This window comes from Myotis myotis, unplaced genomic scaffold (genome assembly GCF_014108235.1).
Source record: "Myotis myotis isolate mMyoMyo1 unplaced genomic scaffold, mMyoMyo1.p scaffold_m19_p_2, whole genome shotgun sequence".
In the NCBI taxonomy this organism is placed as follows: domain Eukaryota; kingdom Metazoa; phylum Chordata; class Mammalia; order Chiroptera; family Vespertilionidae; genus Myotis; species Myotis myotis.
The window spans coordinates 90,961,558-90,987,600 of record NW_023416324.1 but is presented as its reverse complement, the minus strand read 5'-3'; the positions used below and the strand labels follow the sequence as shown (position 1 = coordinate 90,987,600).

Here is a 26,043-nt window from a genome sequence, read left to right as displayed (position 1 = left end):
CCAGCTCTTCTCTTCAGGACCATTGCTTAATAAAAATGATTATTTCTAAACTTAATTTCAGAGCTGTGATTTTTTAATTTTAAATTTTTATTTCAGAGAGGAAAGGAGAGGGAGAGAGAGATAGAAACATCAGTGATGAGAAAGAATTATTTATAGGCTGCCTCCTGCACGCTCCCTACTGGGGTTCGAGCCCAAAACCCAGGCATGTGTCCTTGACTGGAATTGAACCAAGGACCCTTTAGTCTGCAAGCCAACGCTATATCCACTGAGCCAAACCAGGTGGAGTGAGCTGTGAGTTTTATAATGTCTTCCATACTTAAATAAAAACAAAACAAAACCCCAACTCTTAGTCAACCAAGTCACAAATATAGTAAAGAAACAAATTAATTTATTGGAAATCTTGCAAAATCATTCCTCATTTTTATACTTGGTAGAGTTACTGTCACCTATTCACCTTTGTCAATCTCAAGCTTTCCTTCATAAGAAGTGTCATTAGAAGCAGGTTTGAAGTCATCTAAAAATAGATAGAGATAAGGATTTTTATACAGTGAACAATACTTGAATACCTGGATCTAAAAAATAGCATGTTTCAGAGTGATAAGTCATTTATCAACAACCAGTAATTAAAATGGCTTAGAAGCATTTTTATATCACAAAATATTTAAAAAGTCGCCATTTGAATTTAATTTAAAACATATTTTTTTCAGAGTATAAATCCTTTCTGGGAACTCAGTTGAGATTTGAGCAGGGGCTGATCGCATAAGCAGTAACTGGAGTGGAAGTGATGCATATTGCAAAGTGCACTCTGCCCCTATATCCCACTAAATCCCCACTCAGCTTCTGTAGGACATTTGCTCTGTGGTGTAAGAGGCCAGTGGGTCTGGGTTCAGCGTTGGTCACAGGGCTTCCTACAGCAGAATGGAGAAGAGCAGCCCTTCTTGGTGACTGAGAAATGTTGATAGACCAGTGGTCGGCAAACCGCGGCTCGCGAGCCACATGTGGCTCTTTGGCCCCTTGAGTGTGGCTCTTCCTCAAAATACCACGTGTGGGCGCGCATGTACAGTGGGATTAAAACTTCGTGGCCCATGCGCACTAGTCGGTTTTCGGCCTGGGTGAGTCTATTTTGAAGAAGTGGCGTTAGAAGAAGTGGGGGTGTCGGTGGTCGGCGAGGGAAGATGTGGAGCAGGCAGGCTGTGGGATATGCAGCGTGGGGGAGGCGCCAAATATCGACAGTACTTAAACTGTATAGGGAGGTTAATAACAATGTACCTACCTGTATAGTTTAAGTTTAAAAATTTGGCTCTCAAAAGAAATTTCAGGCGTTGTACTGTTGATATTTGGCTCTGTTGACTAATGAGTTTGCAACGACTGGGATAGACCATAGATAACATTATGAGGTTGCAGGGGTGGGCAAACTTTTTGACTCGAGGGCCACAATGGGTTCTTAAACTGGACGGGAGGGCTGGAACAAAAGCATGGATGGAGTGTTTGTGTGAACTAATATAAATTCAAAGTAAACATCATTACATAAAAGGGTACGGTCTTTTTTTTTAGTTTTATTCATTTCAAATGGGCCGGATCCGGCCGGCGGGCCGTAGTTTGCCCACGGCTGGTTAGAGAATAAGGGCAGAATAAGATGGAAGAGATGAGGTGGCAGTGAAGTGCAGGAGTTTGTATTATTTGGGCTGGGAGACCAGAGACCTGGCCTTCCCTTCTTACTCTTAGGTAACCTCACCTACAGGGCCTGGACTCAGTCAGCTCAGATTCTTGTCCATTCTGCCTAGGAAGGCTTTGGGGGAAGCCCTGCACTCTGCCAAGTGCTTCTTGGATACTTTTCAAATACTTGTAGATCTGTATTAGAGAAGAGGGAGCACAGAGATCACAAATTAGGGTCTGTGCATAAAAGCTTTGAGGAATGAGCTTAAAAATTTTGAAGCCTGAGGGTAAAAGTTTTGAGGCCTGAGTTTGAGTTCTGTCAGTTGACAGCTGTGTGCCTTCAGGCAAGTTGCTTAACCCCTGAGAGTCTTGATGTTCTCATATTAACACCTTGTGGACCAGTAGTTTTATTTCTAGCTTTACCCAGTGGCCAGATAAGTTTCTATTGAACGAGTTTTACATAAATGTTAAAGGCACACTTTAAAATTAAATACCCATTGCATTTTGAAGTTATTTATTACACATTCTTACAAGCTAATATCTTTTTAAAGTATGATACTTTGTAAAACACTGTGTAATATGAAGCAAGAATTCTCGTGATCTGTCTGCAATGTGTTAAAATGGGCACAGTGACTCTTTCCTTAATGTTTTATTATGAGGATTAATGGAGGGTCTGGCAGCTAGTAAACATTCAGTAAAAATTGATAATTTTAAAAAATTTTCAAATGACTAGAGCTATTTATCAACAGAGATACCCCATAATAGGAAATATTTAAACCGAGGCTGTCCTGCATATTACAGAAATGATTTATAACCAACTGGAACTAGATTACCTCTGATCTTAGTCATCTCAGGATCTCTGATTCTTGATTGAGTGATTGATTTGTGAGGGAACAGGAAAATTAAGAATATTTAAGAAACAGAAAAATCAGCTCTATAGATGAATAAGCATCTTAATAGAAAACAAAATATTGAGGGCATCTATGTAAGATTTAATCTCTTCTTGAGTAGGAGCTAGCTTCAAATACTTCTATGGTGTTTTTATTTTATTTTTTAGTTTTGCTTTCATTTTATTTCTCATTTTTATTTTAAATTAAATTTACTGAGGTGACATTGGTTAATAAGTATACAATTCCATAATACATCATCTGTATATTGGTTGTATGTTCACCACCTGAAGTAAAATCTCCTTCTGTCACCATATATTTGACCCCCTTTACCTTTTACTACTGTTCCCTCATTCCCCTTCCCCTCTGGTAATCACCATGCTGTTGTCTGTGTCTATGAGTTTTTATTTGTTTGTTTGTCTTGTTTGTTCATTTACTGTTTTCAGTTTTATATTTCACTTGTGAATGAAATCATATGGTTTTTGACATTTTCCATCTGATTTATTTCACTTAGTATGATATTCTCAAGATCCATCCATATTGTCACAAATAGTTTTTTTTTTTTTTTTTTTTTTAAATATTTTTTTTTGATTTTTTAAAAAGAGGAAGGGAGAGAGATAGAGAGTTAGAAACATCGATGAGAGAGAAACATCGATCAGCTGCCTCCTGCACATCTCCCACTGGGGATGTGCCCGCAACCCACGTACATGCCCTTGACCGGAATCGAACCCGGGACCCTTCAGTCCGCAGGCCGACGCTCTATCCACTGAGCCAAACCGGTTTCGGCACAAATAGTTTTTGATATCTTCTTATGGCTGAGTAATATTACATTGTACATATGTACCGCATCTTCTTTATCCAATCATCTATTGAAGAACATTTTGGTTATTTTCATGTCTAGGGCACTGTGAATAATGCTGCAATGATCATAGGGGTCTGTGTACAGGAATTGTTAAAAATAGGTTTATAGTTGTAAGTGTGCAAAACACAGAGTTTATTCTTGTTTTATTATTTATTCTTGTATTATATTTTTTCATACAAACAACTGTAAACCTACTTTGCCCACCCCTGTATCCTTAGGAATAAATATTTTAAAAAATTTTGGGAAGATATCAGAAGAGAGGTTGCTGGGTCATATAACTCTATTCTTAATTTTTTGAGGAACCTCCATACTCTTTTCTAAAGTGGCTATACCAGCTTACATTCCCACCAGCAGTGAATGAGGGTTCCTTTATCTCTACAACCTCTCTAACACTTGTTATTACTTGTCTTATTGATATTAGCTATTCTAACAGGTCAGAGATGGGATCTTATTATAGTTTGATTTGCATTTCCCTAATAGCTAGTGAACTTGAGCATTTTGTTATAATCTATTGGATCAAAGACCTAAATATAAGACCTGAAACAATAAATTACATGGAAGAAAACGTAAGTACTAAATTTATAGACTTTGGTCTAAGAACTTTATGAATTTGACCTCAAAGACAAGGGAAGTAAAAGCAAAAATGAATGTGACTATTTTGTTTACAGACAAAGATTTGAAGAAATCCTAGGTATCCTTCTCCCAGGAATGCTTGGTGTCAGGGGCCAGAACGAAGAAAGTAAATCGGGATGAGCAGCTTGCACATTAGTTGTCACTTGGAATTGTGCTTCCTTGTATATTTTCCAATATCCTTGATGGGTTTTTATGAGGTTTATTCACACAGTAATTTGCTGAAAATAGTTATCTGAAGCAGGTTTCCAAATCACTATTGCACATTAATGAGACTGCTGTTCTACAATTAGATCAGCACATCAGGTATTCTTGAAGGAAATGGCAAAATGGGGAAAAAAAGAAGACACCTAAGATGCAAATAGGTTTGAGAGATTCACAGTGGTGGTAGGATGTGTTTTAAGTTACTAGGAAATTGTACACATATAATTTAAATCAGAGAGAGGGGGGGGGAGGTGGGGGGACACACTAACGAAAAGGAAGAAGACAGTTTTAGAACAGAAACTCTGTGTAGGCTTTGCTATTTGAACTTGAAGTTATGACAAAGTTCTGCTATGTGTTCTCAGACTCGAATGTGTTTTGACATATATAGTTATATTTTTAAACTGTGTCTGACAGTCACTAACCACAGACAATTGTAATTGCAGCTTATTTTTTTTGTTATTTCTGAGTTTCTACGATATAGAGAAAGACTATGTATAATTCATCCCTCCAATTCTCCTACATTTTCTTCCCTTACATCCTCTCCCCTTGATTACCTGCCTTTTAATTTTTTAAAATATATTTTTATTGATTTCAGAGAGGAAGGAAGAGGGAGAGAGAGATAGAAACATCAATGATGATAGAGAATCATTGATCAGCTGCCTCCTGCACGCCTTCTTCTGGGGATCGAGCCCACAACCCGGGCATGTGCCCTTGACAGGAAGTGGAACTGGGACCTTTCAGTCCCAGGCCAACACTCTAACCACTGAGCCAAACCCATTAGGGCTTTCCCCCCTTTTTAAATAGAACTTCCAAGAAACAATAAAGCCCTAGCCGGTTTGGCTCAGTGGATAGAGCATTGCCCTGCAGACTGAAAGGCCCATTGATTGTTTCTATCTCCCTCTTTCTCTCCCTTCCTCTCTGAAATCAATAAAAATATATTTTAAAAAAAGGAACAATAAAGTTGATAGTTGTAGATTCTCCTTCTTTATACTTTTTAAAAAAATATGTTTTAAATAAATTTAGAGAGAGAGGAAGGGAAAGGGAGAGATAGAAACATGGATTGGCTGCCTCCTGCACATCCCCTACTGGGGGTCAAGCCCACAACCCAGGCAGGGACCATGACCCAGAATCTAACCAATGACTTCTTGGTTCATGGATCAACTATTGGGCCACACCTGCTGGGCAAATTCTCCTTCTTTAAAGTTCTTAAAGAGGTGCAGGTAAATGATGAAATAACTATAGACCAAAGAAACTGAAGCAGCCATGATATAGCAGACATCAATGTAGCCCAGTTTACTGTGTGCCTGCATCTCACTAATGACTTAACATGCTTTCTTTTGTTTTATCTTGGTAACAAGGCTCTGAGGTAGAGCTTGGGATTTTACAGAACCTGAGAAAGGTGATCAGGATCAAACACCTAGGTGTGGTAATGTGACTTGCCCAGGTCTTTCTGACAACAGTTAACTAGTATGTTGTGCTTCCTGTATACTAAGTTTCATGATTTTGAAGTGGCTAGAAATTAGTATCAGATAAATTATCCTCAGATAGAATAAAGAACTGCAATCAAATGGAACAAACAACAGCAAACAAAACTCTATTTGTTCTGTAGTTATTTGTTACCACTAAAGAAGGGCAATGCCACCAATGTATGTAATCTGTGGTAGAGAGCACTTAATTAATAGCATGAAATTAGGTTGCTATTTGAATAGTCAATGAAAACACTTCATTGCACATTTAAGTTGACCATGGCAGATATGTGTTTTTGTGTACAGATTAAGGTAAGGCTTTTCCAGATAGTTTACATAATTTTACTTTAATTCTTTAAGTTATAGTGTCTTTACCATTGCTTTCAGACCCTTAGATTTAGTAGTTGTGAGGTGGATGGTGATTGTTGTCATAATGTGATTTTTCTTTTTTCTTTGAAGAGATTTTTTGAGGACAGTAAGGTATCACATCCCCAAATACTGCACACTTATTTCCCCATGGGTTGACTCAGGCTGCTAATGTCTTTTCAGATAATATGTGGAGCATGAACATCTAAAACTATCACCAGGGTGACCATGGGTCATGATTGTGCCAGGAAGGAATATACCATTTATTGAGCCCCTGTGAAATTTAGAAGATTGTGCACAGGCCAGGGGGATAAAAGGCTCTATAGTGGAAAATAACTTTTAAAAAATGGAATCACCTTCTTTATCTCTTCATTAAAATATTAAAATTGCCTCTTTTGGATAAAACTAAATATGTACATGAACAGTTTCAAGTTTTAAACAGTCTTTTTTTCTTGTTGTTTTGTTCATTTGCTTGTCACATATTTTTTGAATTATTTCTAAGGCTATAGAAAAGCAAATAAGTATTGTTTTTGCTTTGAAAATAGCACAGTACACACAGACAAAAATAAATGATGACAGGTATTTGTAGTAGAGATACAGGGTGCAGAAGGGGGATGAGTGAGGGATTGGAGAAGAAGTACCAAGCTCTTGTCCTGGCTACATTCAGGATGGAATATGGTTGATATAGATATCTGAGAATAATGTGCTGTTTGCAAAGTGTTATGTACTTTATCTTTTTTTGGGATATCTAGTTGGTATACTTAATGCTTCCTTTCCTATATAAGTGTAAAACTATTTCCAGTCTATTCTTCTTTTTGGTAGACAGTCTCTACAGCCTCTAGACAGATTTATTTCATTCAGTGTTATTGCTCTAAGTTGGTGAACTTACGGGTGGCATGGGACAAGACTGTACCAGCATCGTGTTACATACACCAGACATGCCATTCCTATACTTAGCATCTTTTGTGTGTGAGGAGCTGTGCTAGACAAAGAAGGCATAGAAATCGATATATGTGATTTCTCGCTGTAAAATTTCAAGTGTAGTAGGGAAGGTAAGACTATAATTGGAGCATGGTAGCATAAGTGCCTTTCTTGAGATGGGGCTTTGGGGGATGTGAAGAGGGAACTCTGCCTTTCACTAAAATCAGGGGAGGCATCATAGAGATGGTGGCATTTGAACTGGATCTTTTTTTTTTTTTTTTAACTGGATCTTAAACAGTGGTTGTAATCACCTGAGGAGCTTATGTAAAATATCAGTTCATAGAGTGTCAGATTCTATAGGTCTGGGATGGGGGACCAAGATGTGCATTTTAAACAAATATCTTGGATAATTCTTGTGAATAACTACACTCAGACCATGCCTCAAAAACTCTGTGTTTAGGATAGGTAGAATATTTTCCTTACTTTTGGGGTACTATCTATCTATCTATCTATCTATCTATCTATCTATCTATCTATATAAAATCCTAAGTAATTGTTACAACTGGTCGACTGAATGACCAGTCAACCGGTCAATATGACTATGCACTGACCACCAGGGGGCAGACGCTCAATGTAGGAGCTGTCCCCTGGTGGTCATTGCGCTCTCACAGCCAACCTCCTGTGGCCAGCCAACCTCCTGCTCCGATTGCTGGCCAGGACGAGGGACCCCACCCATGCATGAATCAGTGCACCGGGCCTCTAGTTAAATGAACTACACAATTTAAAGTGTACAACTTGATTCATTTTTGACATATGTATATACCTGTAAAACCATCATCGTAATCAAGATAATAAACATTTTCATTACAAACCAATGTATTCTTTTGCAGTTTTTCTAATCTTTCCTCCTTCTATCCCTGTGTCCAGGTAACCACTGATCTAACTCTGTCATTATAGATTACTTTGGCTTTTCTAATTTTATATAAGTGAATCATGCAGTATGTATTCTTTATACTTAATTTCTTTCCCTCAGCATACTGATTTTGAGATATGTTAATGTTGTTATATGTATCTGTCAATATTATATGTATCAATTCTTTCCTTTTTGTTTTGAGTATTGTTTCATTGTATAAATATATCAAATTGTGTTTATCCATTCACTTATTCAGGGACATTTAGGTTGTTCCCAGTTTTGTACTATTACAAATAAAGCTCTTTTGAATATTTGTACAAAAGTCTTTGTGTGGTCATATGTTTCCATTTCTCTTGAGGAGAAAACCTAAGAGAAGAATGGTCTATAAATGTCAAATAGATCAATGTAATTGAATTGTGTTTAGCTCTTCTATGTAAACTGATATTTTTGGCCTTGGTATTCTATCAATTTCTCAAAAAAGAGTGATAACATTTTTACTATGATTATCGACTTGTCTATTTTGCTCTTATTAAATTTTCTTTCATTTTTTTAAGCTATAATATTAGGTGCATACATTTTTATAAATGGTATGTTTTCTGCAGGAATTACCCTTTTATCATTGTGAAATATCCATACTTTCTTGAAGTCTTTAATTTGCATTAAAATACACATTCTAGCCTTACCTACTCCCTCCTCAGTTACCTTATGTTGTTTAAGTTACATGTATTTTGTCTGTATACATTGGAAACTGCACCATTTGCTGTTAAAACTTTTTGCTTTAAATATGCATTTTAAAGAACTTAAGAGGAAAACTGTATTATTTTATGTTTACGTGGTTATTTACCATTTCTCTTATTCTTTTTAATTCCTGAAGATCCATGTTTCCTTCTGGTAATTTTGCCTTTCAGTATGGAAAACGTCCCTTAGCAGTTCTTACAAAACATGTCTACTGGGGATGAGTTTCTTTTCTATTTTAAAAAATATATTTTTATTGATTTCAGAGAGGGAGGGAGAGGGAGAATATTTTATTATGAAGGAAATTTTTATCAAATATAGAATTCTGGATTGATAGATCTTTTTACTCAATAATTTAAAGATATTCTTGTTGCATTGTCTTCTGCCTTTATGGTTTCTGTAGAGAAACTCCTAATCATTTCATTTCTTGTTCTCCTGCATGTAATGTGTTATCTTTCTCTAGCTATTTTCTATATTTATTTCATTATCTTTATTTTTAGCAGTGTGGTTTTCATGAATTTGAGGTTTCTTTGAGGTTTTCTTTGGGGTTATCTGTTTTCAGGTTCACTGAGCTTGAATCTCTAATTTATGTCTTTCACCAATTTTGGTAAGTTTCTGATCATTACTTCTTTAGATAACTTTTCTGTTTCAATTTCTTCCTCTTCTGCTTTTGGAACTCAAATTACAACCATGTTAGATTTTTTTTATTTTATCCCAGAAGATCCCAAGACTTGACTCACTTTTTTCTATCTTTTGTCTCAGTTGTTCATCCTATATAATAAAAGCATAATTTTGCCTTGTAGTTCTCCTCATGACATGTTTTCAAGCTGTCAGAATAGAGATGTGTGTTCAAATATTTACTTACCTTTTTGTCCATTTCCCCTTTTCAAAATTGATAAGGTGGTAAGATTCCATGATATAAAAGCAAACTGTAATTATTGAAAGATTAAGAAAATAAAGTAAGAAAAAGCAATTCTCTTGTCACCAACAAAAAACTTTAAAAATATGCATATGTATAATTATTAGATACTAGAGGCCTGGTGCACAAAGATTTGTTTACTTGGGGGGGGGTCCCTCAGCCTGGCCTGTGCCTTCTCGCAGTCTGGGACCCCTCGGGGGATGTCCACCTGCTGGCTTAGACCCGTTTCCCAGGGGATTGGGCCTAAGCTGGCAGTCAGACATCCCTCTGGCAGCCCGGGAGCCTCAGGGGATGTCCACTTGCCAGTGGGGAGCAGGCCTAAGCTGCAGTCGGACATCCTTAGCGCTGCTGAGGAGGCAGGAGAAGCTCCTGCCACCACCGATGTGCTGGCAGCGTCAGCCTGGCTTGTGGCTGAGCAGAGCTCCCCCTGTGGGAGCGCACTGATCACCAGAGGGCAGCTCCTGCATTGAGCGTCCGCCCCTGGTGGTCAGTGTGTGCCATAGTGACCAGTCATTCCCAGTCGTTCTGCTGTTAGGGTCAATTTGCATATTATCCTTTTATTATATAGGATAGAGGCCTGGTACATGGGTGGGGGCCGGCTGGTTTGCCCTGAAGGGTGTCCCCGATCAGGGTGGGGGTCCTGCTGGGGTGCCTGGCCAGCCTGGGTGAGGGGCTGAGGGCCGTTTTTAGGCTGGCCACACCCCCTTCAGGCTGGGGCTCCCCACTGGAGTGCCTGGCCAGCTTGGGTGAGGGGATGATGGCTGTTTGCAGGCTGGTCAAGCTCCCCAGTGGGGACTCTCACCCCATGGGGGTGTGGCCAGCCTGGGGGAGGGGCTGATGGCTGTTTTCAGGCTGGCCATGCCCCCTGCCTACCCAGGCTCCCAGCTTCTCCTTTTTTTTTTTTTTCTTTCTGGGATTTATTTATCTTCTATAATTGAAACTTTATAGAGTGTAGCCCAGGGCCGGCCAGGGCAGGCGGGAAGCTTGGCTTCTTCCATTGCCAGTGGAAACCCAAGTTTCCTGCTTGCTCCAGCTCCTTGGCCACCATCATCTTAGTTGGGTTAATTTTCATACTTGCTCCTGATTGGCTGGTGGGCATGGCTGGTGGGCGCGGCTTGAGCATAGCGGAGGGATGGTTAATTTGCATGTTTCTCTTTTATTATATAGGATACCTATAAATATATCTATAAAATATATATTTTATAAAAATAGAATTTCCTTTTGAATTTTTTAGTATTATGCCTTTTAATAAGAATTTTGACATGAGTGTCTTTCATATTGCCAAATATATACCTATATCATCATTGTTAATATCTCTGGTTGTTAGTGTATTTGAACATGTTTCTAGAAGTTTTTGACTTTGTCTGTTTTCTAATGGCACTTGAAAGGATGCTAGGATATAAACTACATTTTCTGTTTATTGTCCCACCTCATAACTTTATTCTCATCTTTGTGTTCTTAACACGTGCACTTTCTAGTTTACTGCGAACATCTAAGCCACCGTAAGTGAACTGTCAATTTTTCTCTTCATCATGGGATTTCCCTATATTTTCATATAGTTTTTCCTCTTTGCCAAGGCTAGGTAACATTAGCTCTGGACTTTATGCCTACAGCCCCTTCAATCTGCATCTCTTATCCTCATTTTCTCTCCTATTCATTAAAAAAAAATGTTTAAATATTTATATTCACATAACATAAAATTAACCATTTTAAAGTGAACAGTTCAATGGCATTCTAGTACATTTATGATGTTTTGCAATCATGACCTCTATCTAGTTTTCTGCAATTTCCATCACTCCAAAGGGAAACATCTTACTCTTTAAGTGGCTTCTTTCCACTCTCTTTCCCCCAGCCCTTGGCAACCACGTTCTGTGTTTTGTCTCTATGGATTTATCTATTATGATTTCATATAAATGGAGTCTTACGGTATATGACCTTTTGTTTCTGACTTCTTTTGCTTGGCATAATGTTTTGGAGGTATATCTACATTGTAGCATATATCAGTACTTCCGTCCTCTTCATGGGTAAATATTATTATTCCACTAGAGGCCTGGTGCATGAACTCATGCACCAGTAGGGTACTTTGGCCTGGCCTGCAGGATCAGGCTGAAACCAGCTCTATGACATCCCCCAAGGGGTCCCGGAGAGGGCTCAGGCCAGACCAAGGGACCCCACCGGTGCACGATTAGGGCCAGGGAGGGACGCGGAAGGTTGGTCATCCAGGAAGGGACCACAGGAGGGCTCTAGGGCGTGTCCAGCCCATCTTGCTCAGTCCCGATTGGCTGGACCCCAGCAGGCAATTTAGTTATAATAATAACTAATAATAAAATAGAACATTATAACAATATATTATAATAAAAGTTATCTGGATGTAGTCTCTCTTTTCATATACTTATTAGCCATTTCTGTATTTTCTTTGGTAAAGTGTCTATTCAAGTCCTTTGCCCATTTTTAAAATTGGATTGTTTGTCTTTTTATTGTTGAGTTGAAACAATTTTTTATGTATTCTGGATACCAGACCTTTATCACTTCTGTGATTTGTAAATATTTTCTCCAGTTTCATAGGTTTTCTTTTCATTTTCTTTATAGTGTCCTTTGAAGCACAAAAGTATTTAATTCCGATGTAGTCTAATTTATCTGTCCTTTTGTTTCTTTTGCACTTGCTTTTAGTGTCATATCTAAGAATTCATTGCCAAATCTGAGGTCGAGAAGATATATCCCTGTGTTTTCTTCCAAGAGTTTTGTGGTTTTAGCTCTTATATTTAGGCCTTTGATCCATTTTATGGCAATTTTTGTATGTGGTGATTTTTGTATGTAGTATGAGGTACAGGTCAAATTTCATTCTTTTGCATGTGGACATCCAGTTGTCCTAGCACCATTTGTTGAAGAAACTATTTCTTCCCCATTGAAAGATCTTGGCACCCCTGTTGAAAATCAATTGACCATAAATGTATGGGTTTCCTTCTGGACATTTAATTCTACTCCATTGTTCTATCTTTCTCTCCTCATGCTTAGTACCACATTGTTTTAGTTCTTAGCTTTTTAGTAAGTTTTGAAATTTGGAAGTGTGAGTCTTCCAACTTTGTTGATCTTCTATCCATTTTTTACTCTTTGTCATTAACATGCTCAAATTAAAAAAATTACTTTTTCTTAATTTTTTACATTGAAATAAATACTTGATTTTTATTCTTTATCCACTTATCTGTTTATCTATCTGTCTTGTTTGAGTCCATGTTTTCAGTTCATTTGTGTATTATAGCTACCAATCCAGTATTTACCACCCAGCTTAAGAGATAGGACATTATGCAGTTGAAGTCACATGTGAATCCCTTCCTGTTAGTATCTTCCATCTTTCCTTCTATCCTGTGAGCACTCACTAGTCTGAATTTTATATTATTACCTTGATTTTTACTATAGTTTACATGTGTATTTTGTAAAATAAGTTAACTTTCATCAGGTTTTAAACTTTAATAGGTGGAATCATGCTGTACATCCTTTTGTGATTTTAGTTTTTCATGCAGTATTGTCAAATTCATACTTGGAGTTTTATTTCATTTATTTTTCACTGTTTAATTATATTGGATGAATATACTAGTTTATTCGTCCATTCTTTAATGGACATTTGATTATTTCCTTTTTTCCTATTATGTATAGTTGTAAGACTTTCTTCAAGGCATATTTTTTTAGCAGTGAAATTGCTAAGTCAGTACTTATGAGCGTCTTTAGATTTATTGGATATCACTAGATTGTTTTCTAAAGCAGTCGGGCCAATTTATACTGCTTTGAGCCTCTATGAAATTTTTTGGTGCTCTACATGCTCTTCAACACTTGACTTTGTTAAGCTTAGTTTGTTAATCTGATGAGTTTAAAATAGTTCTCACTATGGTTTTATTTTCTTTTACCTATCACTATTAAGGTTGATCATACTTTTATATATTTATTTGACACATAATTTATTTTTTTGCTCATTTTGAGGGTTTTTTTCTGTTTGTCTTTTTTACATTTGATTTGTAGGAACTCATTTATTTTGAATATAGTAGTCCCCACTTACACAGAGGGGATACCTTTCAAAACCCCCAGTGAATGCCTGAAACCATGGATAGTGCTGAACCCTATGTGTACTATGTTTTTCCCTATACATACATACCTATATGAAATTTAAATTATAAAACACAATAAGAAACTAATAATAATAACTAATAATAAAGTAGAACATGATAACAATATATTGTAATAAAAGTTATGTGAATGTAGTCTCTCAAAATATTTTATTTTACTGTACTCACCCTTCTGATGATGATGTGAGATGATATAATTCCATATTAAGTCAAGAATTTTCACCTTTGCACTTTAAGGAAGCATTTTGTGGCTTCTCTTTGGCATATCTGAATTGCCTGCATGACTTCTCATGTGCTTTTAAGCCATCATGAAGTAAAGTAAGGGTGACTTGAACACAAGCACTGCAATACCTTGACAGTCAATCTGATATCTGAGATGCTACTAAGAGACTAAAGGGACAGGGACTGTCTAGTATGGATATGCTGAACAAAGGGATGGTTCACATCCTGGGCAGGATGCAGCCATGCGGCGAGAGATTTCATCACACTACTTAGAGCAATGCTCATTTTAAAACTTACGAATTTTTAGTTTCTGGAATTTTCTGTTTAATCTTTTTGGACCATGGTTGACTGTGGGTAACTGAAACCTTGGAGGGGGAGAGAGGGTGTTACTGTACTAATTACTTGTCATTTTCATGTATTGTAGCTGTATTTTCCTGGCTTGTGGTTTTTCTTTTTTTCTCAGTCACTCTTTTATAAATAGAATATATATATTTATATTTCTTATTTGTGTAACTTTAGGTTTCTGTATATAACATCTGTCAGTGTCAGGGAATGTGGGTGGGTGTAAGTTGACAATCCGTAACAATAACCCTTCTGCTTGTCAAGCTTGATTCTGATAATTTAAGTCTCTGATGTTATTGCTATATCATTCATATTTTCAGCATGGCGATTGTACATATTTAATGACTTTCAAACATCTACCCTCTGTCTCCTAATCTTCTGTCAGATTTAGCCCCACCCTCTGTGACGGTTTCTCTGGATTGGGAAGGTATGTTGGGTCGCTTGTTTGGGAAATGTAGCTTGGGGCTTGCTTGGCGACTCCAGTTATACTTTGGCAGAGAACTTGATTTGTTTCCTGTTATATTTTTAGTTCTTTCTAAACCTGCTCAATATTTCTGTTATTGCAATAAAAGTAAAGGTTTTGATAGCTTGATTCAAGTTGTGCTATGCATATACATTTCTGATGTTTTTGCAGCTATTATAGTGTGTTGCATACTGTCTGTGACATGATTTCTCTACATAGGAGACTTTTGGAAAGCAGATATTCTCTTCTGTGTATTATTTTTAATGTCTGAGGTCTTGTATATTTGACAAATATAAGGCAATTGTCATTTAATTTCTTAGTCCTTCCCTCATCAATGTGAACTGAATTTTCCATTTTTTCAACTGCTTTTCTTTTTCCGATTTTCTCCCCCATTCATGAAACAGTAACCCTAATAACACAAACCAACTATTAGCTTTTGACACTTGAAAGCTGAAAGAGCAATTTGAGAGTTTCCAGATAAGAGTTTCAGATTAGGAATAAAATTGAAATTTGATAAGTTTGGATTGTTGCAAATGGTTAATTTCCTTCATCAGACTCCATTATTGTTCCAAGTTCTTCCCCCCACCCTGTGGCCATGTGCTTTGACTGTTACTATGAAGCACTTTCCACTGTGGGAGGAGTATACTTCTCGTCTGCATTAATTTTTAGCTTGGCTGCCTGAGTTCTTTGGCTAAAATGGTATTAGCAGATGTGATACAGAGACTTGAAATGTACTTGGCAGTGGTTTTGTCCTCTTTTGTTTCCACCTTTGTTATGAGATGCATAGCCTGCTGGTTCTAGAACAGTAAGAAGCTGGTGGAATGGACTCCAACCCCAGAGCCTGAAGCCCAGCCTAGTCTGGACCAGCTGAGATCCAGCCTCACAGACGCAATGCTGTTGTATGCCCCTGGGAGTTTGTAGTGGTTTGTCCATACACAGTAGCTCTCTGATAAAATTCACATTACAGCTATCTTGTATATTCTTTCTCAGCTTACCCAGGGCTCACAGTTTGTTTACAGTTCTCTCATCCAATACCATCACTCAGAATTCATTTTCTTTTGAGCTTTTCCTCACCACCTCGCTTTTTAGCTTAGTGAAAAAGTGATAGGGAAAGAGCTTGACTTTTTCAGTTTCCCTCCTTCCCTAGAGAAGTCTTTGAAATAGATTCCCAATATTTTAGTTTGTGTACTGGGTTATTCCCTAAACCAGACGGATTGGGGTGGGATTTATCTAGAAGGTCGTCCCATTGTATTTTTGAAATGCTACAGACGTGGGATGTTGTGTGTGTATGCATGTCACGTGCATTCTCAGTATAACCTTTTTAAAGTTTTAGTGCTAGGTGTCTGACTTTAATCAGCCTTAGGTACTTAGGTAGAAACCTCTAGAATCACAGGATTGTAAGTGTCACGAGAGCAAGGATTTTTCTGGTTTTGATCATTCACTGTCTTATTCCCAGTTCCTGGAACAATGCCTATCACATCATAGTCACTCATTATCTAAAATAATAAAAGGGTAATATGCTAATCCTTCGTTCTGGACAAAGCCGCAGTGGGTGGAGACTGAGGCAGAGGCAGCAGAGGCTCCGGCTGGCCGCAGGGCTGCAGCAGTGGAGGCAGTGGGCAGGTGCTGGGGCCAAGGCCCTTGCACGAGTTTTGTGCATTGGGCCTCTAGTACATATTATAAAATGAGTGATGGATATGTGTGTGGGTGGAGCCCTCCTTCCTCACACTGATGTTTACTATTTTTTCTCCAGGTACATTGAAACAGTAAAATGAGGAGGGAAACCACCCTAGTTTCCCAGGCTGGGCCTTGGCCTCTGCTCTCAGCTGCAGCTCCTAAGTTAATAGGAAGATGTTGTGGGAAGCATAAAGGCCCAGGAGTGAAGATCTGCCTGGAGATAGATCTTGGGCAAGTCCTGGGGGTCTCAGTTTCTTCATCTGTAAAATAAGAGGCCTAAGTGATATAATCTCCAAATATCCTTTTAGCTCGCAGATGCCATGATTCAGCCTCCTAAACCAGAGGTTTTTAATATTAGTAAAACCCACAGGAGAAGTTCTGTTTTATAGCACCACATGGAAGATTACATAGCAGCAGGACTTTCGTGTATATGGTTGGTTAATCAGGTTTCTTTCTCCTTAAAGAAACTCTCATAGACTTAAAAAAGGAAAAAGGAAAGATGCACATATAATTTAATTTTATTTAAACTATTTATGAAACCAGTGCTTCATGGGATCATTGTAGCTTTGCAGGCAGGTAGTGAAGTGCTCCTCTGGCTCAATTTTATTTTCTCCCTTGCAAAAACGCAATTTAGAAGTTTAGGAATTATTTATGGTACTGTGGGGATAAACACAACCTGCTAAGTTATTTTTCTTGTGTCATTTTTTTCAAGATCCATTTCTGTATGTTAGGCTGGAAGTAATGTCTTCATGAAATGGACATTTTGTTAGATCCATGGATAAAATGAAGTGATGTCATTAGGGAAAATTTATGCCAGATGTTCAAATTAGTTTTTTAATTGACATAATTCAGGAGGATCAAGATTTTGATATTCAACTAAGTGTGGAAAATAGTAATGAGCTAAAAAAGTTCTGTTGCTCTCTTTACTGGAAAGCATCTCTGAGCTAGGAAGAACTGTGTGCAAGGGATAAAGTGAGCAGCATTTTCCTAACTTATTTGACTACAGAATCTCTTTATGAAAAAAATTATTTTTGTGGAGTGTGTCCCAAGAAGGGAAATGCTTGTTCATTGCTGCTGGGTTGACAGTAAACTAGGAGGCTAATGGAAGTGTATTTGGGGAAAGCAATGACCAAGTATAGTAAGATATCCTTTTTAAATTATACCTTGAAGAGTGCCTTCAATATGAAGGGAAACAGCTGATATTAATATACAGAATTTAGAACATTCACTTAGCATTGTAGATTATTTGTCAGTAGAGCTCTGGAAATTGAGGGTTTGTCGGCTTTAAAAGTATTAGGAAGGAAAAGCTCTCAAAATCCATTATTCAGTACTTCCATTAATTAGAATCAGACTTAACTCTCTTTGTCCATTCCTTCAACAAATGCTTAAGTACTAGAAGCCCGGTGCATGAATTCATGCATGGGTGGGGTCCCTCAGCCTGGCTGACAATCAGGGGCCATCTTGCCCAGTCCCGATCAGGGCCAGCTGGTAGGAGGGACCATGGGAGGTTGGCTGGCCATGGGAGGTTGGCTGTGGGAGCACACTGACCACCCAGCCGACTGAGGGGAGGGACCGCAGGAGGTTGGCCACGGGAGGTTGGCTATGAGAGTGCACTGACCACCAGGGGGCAGCTCCTGCACTGAGCGCCTGCCCCTGGTGGTCAGTGCGTGTCATAGTGACCAGTCGTTTGGCCCTTCAGTCGCTTAGGCATATATCTATCTATCTCTATCTATCCTATCTATCTATCTATCTATCTATCTATCTATCTATCTATCTATCTATCTATCTATCATCTATCATGTGGCAGGCACCATGCTAGGTGCTGCAGATATGGAGGCCATTTCTGCCTGTGAGGGACTTACAGTCTAGTGGGAGAGACTGACAGCTCATCTACTATGTCCATGGTAGTGTGATAACAGTTGAAGGAGTAAGTGGTTCCTTGAGAGAATGGGCAAGTCTTCCCTGAGTTTATAATGCTTGAACTGAGCAAAAAAGATTGAGTAGGTTAGGTGATGGGGGTAGGTTGAAGAGGACATCTTTTCCAGGCAGAGAGTAGCTTGTGCAAGGAGACACAGAGTGTAAGGCAACACTGTTTGTTCTGGAAAGACATTAGTGTGGAGTGGTAGACAAACTAGTTGGCCTGTGAATCCAGTAGAAAAGACTGGAAACCTCCTCAGTATTGGTCAGTTCTGGAAGGGCTTGGGAGGCAAAATAAAAGACTTTAAATATCATCCTTCTGGTAGTAGTACATGATTGGAGGATTTTAAGTAGGAGAGAGATGTGATCAGGTTTGTGTTTTAGAGACTGACATTACTGGCAAGAGTGAGTTGAAGTGCCAGTTCAAAGGCAGGGAGGCCAGGTGAACAGGACAGATTAATTGAAGAGAATGAGAGCTGAAGCAGTGGCAGGAGGAAGAGAGGGCTACAGATTGGGATGAGCTTAGGTAGTAAGCCAGGCTTTCTGTGCTCAGGGACCACGTTCTTAGTGTGATGAAGAGGTCATAGATGTAGCAGTCAGATGGTTCTGATTGCTGCTTTCCCAGACATAACTGACATTTGGCTATACTTCACCACTGTTCATTCTCCAGGGAATGAGAGGTGAATTTTATCTCCCCCCCCCCCCCCGCCCACCCCTGCCACACACACACACCTTCTCTACCTTCAGTTGCCTGAACCATAAATAACTAGCATAACTTCTTTCTCATTTTGGAGGCATTTTTTAAAAATACATTTTTATTGATTTCAGAGAGAGAGAGAGGGAGAGAGAGAGAGAAACATCAATGATGAGAGAGAATCATTAATTGGCTGCCTCCTGCCCGCCCTCTACTGGGGACTGAGCTCACAAGCCTGACATGTGCCCTTGACTGGAAACCCAGGGCCCTTCAGTCCTCACGCCAACACTCTATCCACTGAGCCAAACCGGTTATGGCATGGAGGCATTTTTGAGAGAGAGGACCAAATCTCTTCTGAAGTAAAAGAAGTAACTTTTTTTCCCTGTTTTAAAAAAGAGCTCTTCTTAATTGTATAGGCTTCGAGCCCTGCGAAACCTGGATTTGTTCCTGGATGAAGTGTATGTGGTGAAGATGATTCTTACTCTTCTAGACCATTGCTCTGGTTCTCCTTTGACAGGTTTTCTCTGGGTTCTGAGTCCAAGTGTGTCTGCCTTTTGGAGAGCAGCTGGCTGAGTCGTGTACATTGGTTGTGGGCCCAGAGGCATATGTCTCTAATTGAGCAGACCTGAAATGGTCTTTGTATAACTCCCTTTCTTTGGATGTGGACTTTTTAGTTGATTTATTTAATTAAAGCCATTCTTTCTTGTCCATGGCTGATTCTCCGCTAGCCATGGAGGGGGCTGGGCATTGGAGCTCCTCATTTGTTGCACTTACGTTCTTTGTCAGTGTTGCCAGGAATAGTAGGCATATGAAAGAACTAAGGAACAGAAAAGGACAGTGTCTCATAGGACTTGCTTACTTACTAGCTACTGCTGTCTGGTTTCCTTGACCACCATAAGGTAGATGTACATGCCTCTACAGAAAATATCAGGAGCTTTAGGCCAGAAAGATGTACCTTCACTGACAAATATACTTATCCCTTAATATCTTTTGAATCTCGGTACCTAGTCTATAAAGTGGGAATAATAATATATACCTGTTGGGCTTGAGATGAAGAGTAAATAAATTAATGCATATAATGTGCTTAGCATAGTGTCTGGTGCATAGTAAGTGATAAAAAAGTGTTAGATCCTCTCTCCCCTCACTTTAATTCTTCCAGTCTTCCAACTTTAAAGTTGGAAATAATCTCTAATGAAATCACATGTCAACTTTGCATCTATTTGTGTAGGGACATTGTGGGGTGGGGGGAGGGAAGGGCAGGATCCAGAGAGTAATTGTGGTTTCTCAAAGAGTTCTGTGGCTTAAAAAGTTAAGAACCATTGATTTAATCTATACCCTTATTTTGCATATGTGGAATTAGAGTTTTTTAATGGGGTAGTTTTAGGTATGTGTGATAGAGAAACAAATGTAGCTGTGTTTTGAGGGGTACTGAACAATTCTTGACTAATAATGCTGTCTGCTTAAGGATCTTATTTTTTTAAAAATATATTTTATTGATTTTTACAGAGAGGAAGAGAGAGGGATAGAGGGTTAGAAACATCGAGGAGAGAGAAACATCGATCAGCTGCTTCCTGCACACCTCCTACTGGGGATGTGCCCCCAACCAAGGTACATGCCCTTGACTGGAATCGAACCTGGGACCTTTCAGTCCACAGGCTGACGCTCTATCAACTGGGCCAAACCGGTTATGGCATTAAGGACTTTATTGAGACAAGAGCAGTTTGTTAGGTGAAGGTGCTTGTTATCCAGGAGGGCAAAATAGTTATCAATGTTTATTGAAGAAAGGGTGATGAAGGCAGGTAGCATTTGTTGGAAAGTTAGATGTTTGGCAAGTGAAGATGAATATGGCCAAGCTTTTGCCTTTTTGGAGCTAATCTATTGAGGGATATAGTCACACACATGTTATCACACCAGGTGACAGGTTGGTTCAGCAACCCATGCTGTCTCTGGGAGGCAGAGAAGTTGTCCCAGATAAGTTACCCTGAAGATGTGCTACTTTACCTTGATCTTGAAGAATGCTTAGGACTTTGCCAAGACAAGAGAAGGTATAGGGCCTTTTAGGCAGAGGGGGAAGCATGTTCAAGATACACACTTCTAAGAGATCTGGATTGGTTGCGGACAGATAATTTTGATGTAATTGTGTGTGTGTGTGTGTGTGTGTGTGTGTGTGTGTGTGTGTGTGTATGCGAGGCGGGGGTAACAATGAATCCAGAAGGGCCTGGAGTGTGATGGGCGTTGTTTGCAAAGTGAAGGAGCCTGGGCTTGATACTGTGATCATTGCAGCGAGTAGGGGTTTCTTTGGGAGGGTGAGGGATTGGCAGAGTAGGAGAAGGCAGCCTGTTCATTTCCCATGTAAATTTATTTCCTAGTTAACTCATTCACTTGAGGGGTGGGTATGTGTGTGTGCACTCTCTCTTCTTCTGCTTTTGCTTCTGTTTTTTTATCCTTTCAGTATTTACTTATTTATTTATTTATCCTCACCCAAGAATATTTTTTCCATTGATTTTTAGAGAGAGTGGAAGGGATGGGTAGAGACACACAGAAAGAAACATTGATGTGAGAGAGACACATCAATTAGTTACCTCCTGCAGGTGCCCTGACCAGGGCCAAGGATGAAGCCTACAACCGAGGTACTTGCCCTTGACCAGAATTGAACCCTAGATCCTTCAGTCCTCAGGCTGACGTTCTGTCCACTGAGCCAAACCGGCTAGGTCTCTGAACTTTCAATTTTTAAAATGCAAATCCAAAATGGTTCTTTTTTTTCTTTTTTAAAAAAATGTAATATACTATATTATTTTAGATTATTTTTTATTTTTACTTGTAGTGTGTTTTAGTGCTCTTTGTATGTCGAAGAGCATACTCATTCTTATTCACAGATCTCTGGTTTTCCATTCTGTGTATGAGCCATACTGTATTTAGCCAATGCTGAGTTGATGGAAATTTTCTGTTGTTTACAGTCTTTTGCTATTAAAAACAGTATTTCAGTGAATAGCTGTGTACACATGTCACATTTTATGTACAAGTATTTCTATAGGATTTGTTTCTTGGAGTGGAATTGCTAAAGAGTATATGTGTTTATAATTTTTACAGACATGCCTATCAGGTAGACATGATAGAGAATCATGTCCTATCTGTTTCCATTCCTACCTATGGTGTGTGAGAGTGCCTGTTTCCTTATGTACTGCCAAATGTGTGATCATGTATTTGGGTGTTTGCTAATCTGACAGATGAAAACCGTATCTAAAGGTCATTTTAATTGGTATTTCTTTTATATTTTTATTTTCTTTTATTATTATTTACTTATGTTATTATATATTATTTTTATAAATTTTGTTTTTGTTTCTTTTATTTGTATTTTCTTGTGGTTGAGACATTTTTATTTTCTATGAAAAAATTCTCCTGTCATTTGCTCATTTTTTTCCAATAGAGATTTTTAAGTAGGGAAATCATATGATCAGATTTTTTAAAAAAGAGAATTCTAGAACAGTGAAGAATTGGTGATAGAAAGACTAGATCAAAACTTAATCCAGATGAGACAAGATTGGTCTGCATTTCAGTAGTGACAGTAGACATGGAGAACAGAAGGTGGATTCCAAAGATATTTCTGGGGTGAAACAGCAGTATTTATATGTGGTTTGGATGGGAATGAGGGTGAGCAAAAGGGAGATGTTGAGGCTAATGCTAAGTTTTGCTGTAGTGAGTCATGCTGCCATTTTACAAGCTGGAGAGGGAGAAAGGTATGGAGGTTGCATCCAAGCTTTGGACCTCTTACGTCTGAAGTGCCTGTAAGACATCCAGGTAGAAATATCTAGGAGATAGTTGAATATAAAAGATTAGAAAGTATAAGAGAGCTTCATAAGATATTTAATCATCATCAATGTTGTTAAAAGTAAAAAAAATTAAGATAATGTAAGAAAATAATCATTGAGAAAGAAGAGGAAGGCCAAGAAATGTAAGGTTTTAGAAAAATAAATGTTCTCTGGGGCTCCTTTATCTATTGAATTTACTAGAGTCCATTGACATAAAGGGAGAATTTTCACATGGTTCAGGTTTTAATTCATTCTTCATCCATTCATTCAATATTTATTGAACACCAAGTAGTGATAGAAATATAAAGCTAGAGATGGTCCCTGCCCTCATGGGCCTTACAGTCAGATGTAGAATGTGGACAAGTAAACATACAGTTACAATATAGTATGATGCCTGCTCTGAGGAGGGGAGTACATTGTGCAGCGGGAACAATAGGAAGTGGCATCTATTGTGACTTGGGGGAGATCTTTAGAAAGGCCTCCTAATCTGAGACATGAAAATGAATGAGAGTTAGTGGTAAAAGGGACTGGGGAAGAGGAAGCATGTTCTAGGACAGGAGCAGCAAACTTGTTTTGTAAGGGACCATATGGTAAATGTTTTAGGTTTGGCCGGCCATCTGGTCTCTGCTGCAGTGATTCAGCTCTGCCATTGTGGTGTGAGAACATCCATAGACATAGGTAAATAAATGAGTGTGGTTGTGTTCCAATAAAACTTTATTTATGGAAAATTTCATATAATTTTCATGTGTCATGAAACAGTATTCTTTTGATATTTCTCAGCCTTTTAAATATGTAAAATTCATTCTTAGCCTGAAGGCTGTGCACAAACAGAGGGAGTGGGGGCTTGATTTGGCCTGCAGACTGAGGTAAGCTGACTCCTGTTCCAGGCAAGAGGATCATCATGCTCAAAGGTCAAGAGCAAGAGAAAGCACACTGGGGCGGAATTCTGCAGTGTCCTTTCTACACTGGTCTCCTTGCATCCAAGGTCTCCCAACTATCCTACATGCTCAGGCCACCTCTTTCATTACTTCTGTGCTCTTCTGAATAACGTTTAGTGATTTTTCATGAAAGTAATTGAAGTCCTCTCCTCTGTCTGCCTTGTTTGCCACAACTTCCCTTTAGGAAGGATTTGGGGAAAATTCTGCTCCACTGACAGTAACATAGTATTTTAGGTATGATTGGAGGAGCAATAAACACTTCAGGGCTTCCTAGGCCACTGCTGATTCCTAAATATGCATACAGAGTTTGCTTTCATTCTAAGCTTTTTGTACATTTCCTGAAAAAGTTACTTTTGGATTAATTTACATATAAGCGTCCTGTATTTTCATTCTGCCACTTCAGGTAGAGAGAAATAAATGGAAAAGTCTTCAGTGTTGACTTCTAAGACTTTATTACCACAGACAGCTTCATTATGTTTATGGAAATCTATTGTGCTTTGAAGAAATTAATCTAGCCTCACTCGCAATCTGTATTCGTTTACACAGAATGAACAAACGTGGCATTACGTTTCATGAAAATTCAATTATCCCTGTCTTCAGGAAACGTGCTCAGTATTTAATTCTCAAGTAAGTGAGTTTAATGGTTCTTGAACTGTCATAAGAATTTATTTTGAGCTCACTGCTTACTTTCATAATCCGTGGAGATATGGCTAGTTGGGACTTTTCATTATTATAGCCCTGACCCGGTATTTGGGGTTATGAGCAACATCTTTCTCGGTGGTATAGAGGTAATATAAGATACTATTCCTGCTAGATTTTTCTTAGAATTAAGAGAAGTAAAGTTAAAGCTCTACATGATTAATATTTTATCTTAGAATCTACTATATAATAGAATCTATATGGAATCTCTATGATTGTACTCAACTTACATTTTTTCCCCACAACATTCTTTGAGGTAAGAGCCATACTTAATTGATACTTGTTAGTGGTTGCAATATTAAAAATTATTGAAGAAATTCTAAGTAGGCTTTTCCACAGGCAAAGATGGAGTGGGGTGTACTGTTGCCAGGGGAAAAATTTGAATTTGGCTGAGTGCCTAGTTGTTTGGAATCTTTGAGGAGCAAGGTGTATTTGGGTGTGGCACAGGACTAGGAGTTGAGAATGAATTGTAAAGGTAGACTGGGGCGTAGATCAGGAAGCACAGAGGCTGTATTAAGGGTTGGGAATGGGAAACCACTAGAAGTGCTAAACACAAATCATATGTTTAGATCAATGTGCCATATCAGGCCCTTTCTGACTTGGTGTTCCCCCACCCCTCCAGCTTTCTTTCCCACTCATGTCTGCAGGTACTCCATGCTCTGAGGAGCTCTGGAATGTGCCACGTATGCTCTGTTCAGTGTTTCCCGACAGGACACTGGGCAGTCATAGCACTCGGTGGTCAGAGTGTACTCTAGTTTGTATATTGCTCTGCCTCCCACTATTCATGAGCCATTGAAGAGAGGAGATCAAGTTTCTCTACTTATTTGTCACAGTGCTTCACATACGCCTTATCTTTAACAGGTACTCAGTAGATACTTATTGAATGCACGGGTGGGTGAATGCATTTTGGCACAAAACCTCCACTCTGTACTGATAGATAGATTGGATGGGACAGAGATGGGAGGCAGTGAGATTGGCCAGGAGCATCATGCAATAGCCTAGGAGAGGCATGATGCGAGGGTGAGTTATGTCTGTGGCAGGAGACATTCAAAGGAGGAAATGGATCCTGGAGACCTGAAGGAAGTAGAGCTGACAGCGAGGCACAGATAAAATGGGTGTTATGAAAAGGCAAGAGCAGCAGAAAAGCAAAGGCAGGACACCTGAAATGCACCTGATTATCTCACTCTCTGGATGTTTTGTTTGGAGACAGGGATTAAAAATTCTATCACTGAATTTGCACAACAGAGTACATCATGGAGCACTAAGCATCACTTGCTTAATTATTTACATTTATTTAGTTTAATAAACAGAGTTTTACAAAGGCTATGAGATAGTGACATCTATAGATATAGATATATTTGTCTAAAACAAAAATTGTTGGGCAAAAGATAAGGAAAAATAAAATCAGAAAATAATAAAGCTGGGTTGAGGTTTCAACAAAGAAATACACATTTATCTCAGTTGCTATAAGGAAACATAGATATGGCTCTAGATACCTAATGGTTAAAGGAAAGAGGGAAACATAATTGATTAATATTGTCTACAGTATCTTAAGGTGAAAACATGCCCATGTTTTTCAGAAAAAGCTGAGAGAAAATCCTCCTT

General features: G+C 38.6%; 1 protein-coding gene across 3 annotated transcripts in view; it reads left to right on the top strand.

Annotated features, from left to right (window-relative positions):
• FARS2 (phenylalanyl-tRNA synthetase 2, mitochondrial) overlaps window positions 1-26,043 on the top strand; it is a 590,825-nt gene that overhangs the window by 202,817 nt on the left and 361,965 nt on the right. The window lies entirely within an intron of this gene.